The following is a 1,733-nucleotide window of genomic DNA, read 5'->3' as shown; positions in this document are numbered from 1 at the left end:
CCCCCCCACGCTGCTCTGCTACCCACCCGGTATGGCCAGACCTAGAGATAGTCCCAAGAAGCCTTCTCCACCCCAGGCATCTCCCTGCTCCCTTGGGGTGGCATCCGGGGGCAGCACTTGTCTCCCAACAGGGATGTAGTGGGTTATGGTTCATCTTTCTCTCCCCAAGATGAATTTTGACCACCTGGCTTTGTCCAACTGACCGGGGTCTGTCGAGGAAGCCCAGCACTTTGGGTTGTTCTCCATCAGAGCAGCCGTGCCCTTCGTGGGGTCATCACACATCCCCAGGTCCTGCCATGCCAGGTGACAGGGACCAGCCTCTTGTAACCCCCGTGGTGCAGAAGGGACAGCAAAGCCCAAGCACTTCACTTGGCAGCGGCTTCTGCGGATGGAAGCATCTTGCCTGGGTGGGTTTTTGGTTCACAGCAGCAGGTTTCTGCTCTGAGCCAGAAGAAGAAGAAGGAGTGGAGCTGCTCAAACCCCAGCCTCGGGAGAGGACCATCCCTCCCCGGCGTTTGCAGCAGGGCAGGGATTGCCCCAGGGCCGGGCCTGTTGCACAAGGTAGCGAGTGCGTCTTCCAGGCATGGACTGGGAGGATTTCGCTCCCATTGCTTCCCTGGGCAGCCTGAAGTTCTTCCCTGGGCAGCCTGAAGTTTTTCCCTGGGCAGCCTGAAGTTTTTCCCTGGGCAGCCTGAAGTTCTTCCCTGGGCAGCCTGAAGTTCTTCCCTGGGCAGCCTGAAGTTTTTCCCTGGGCAGCCTGAAGTTCTTCCCTGGGCAGCCTGAAGTTTTTCCCTGGGCAGCCTGAAGTTCTTCCCTGGGCAGCCTGAAGTTCTTCCCTGGGCAGCCTGAAGTTCTTCCCTGGGCAGCCTGAAGTTCTTCCCTGGGCAGCCTGAAGTTCTTCCCTGGGCAGCCTGAAGTTCTTCCCTGGGCGCCCTGCAAGAAGCAGCTGCCGGGTTCGCCTTCAGCCCTAAGGAGGGCAGCACTTCAACACCTCACGGGTGCCGGTGTCGCGCTGGAAAGAGTTTGATCTTGATTTCTTCCAGAACTCGAGCTGTCGGCAGCACAGGGCATCAGCCACAAACCGTCCCTGCCCTCTCTGCTGGGGGAGGCACCAGCTCCCGCCGTGCGGCGTGAGAAACACAGTCATGCAACTTGTCAGGGATAATGTCCGGTCCTTTAAACAGCCTTCCCACATCTCCTGTCATCTTGATACTGTCCTGTGCTTCGTGTACACTCATCCGGGGTAGCAAAAAGGGGTCTGAAAGCAGACAGCCGCGGTTTCGTGCTTATTCATCATCACATGCAGCCTGCGAGCTGCGGTGTGCACTGTGCAGGGGCATTGCTGTGGCTGGAAAGGTCACTTCTTTTCCTGGAAGGAGCTTCGGGGGCTTCTCCTGAGGTTTATTTCTGGAATAGTGGGTGTGGAGGGGCCGGGAGCCCACAGTGGGGGGGATTAGGGAGGGCACTGCAGGGCAGCGTGCGGGATGGGGTGCAGGCAGAAATGATGCCTGGCCAGGTTAGAGGCTCTGCTGTGGGATGTCTCCTGAGATTTACGGAGGCACAGGCACCCCAGGGAGAGAGGCCAGATGGCACACTGCTCCCCGAGGGACTATGGGGTGCTGGGCTTGGCCCCAGCCCTCTACCCCGTGACCCCCCCAGGGACTCAGCCCAAGCCCTCTACCCTGTAAACTCGCTGAGGGCTCAGCCCCGACCCCCTTACCTGTAATCCAACC

The sequence above is a fragment of the Chaetura pelagica genome, unplaced genomic scaffold (assembly GCF_000747805.2).
Source record: "Chaetura pelagica isolate M959 unplaced genomic scaffold, ChaPel_1.0 scaffold141, whole genome shotgun sequence".
Lineage (NCBI taxonomy): Eukaryota > Metazoa > Chordata > Aves > Apodiformes > Apodidae > Chaetura > Chaetura pelagica.
Note: the sequence above shows the minus strand (reverse complement) of the source record.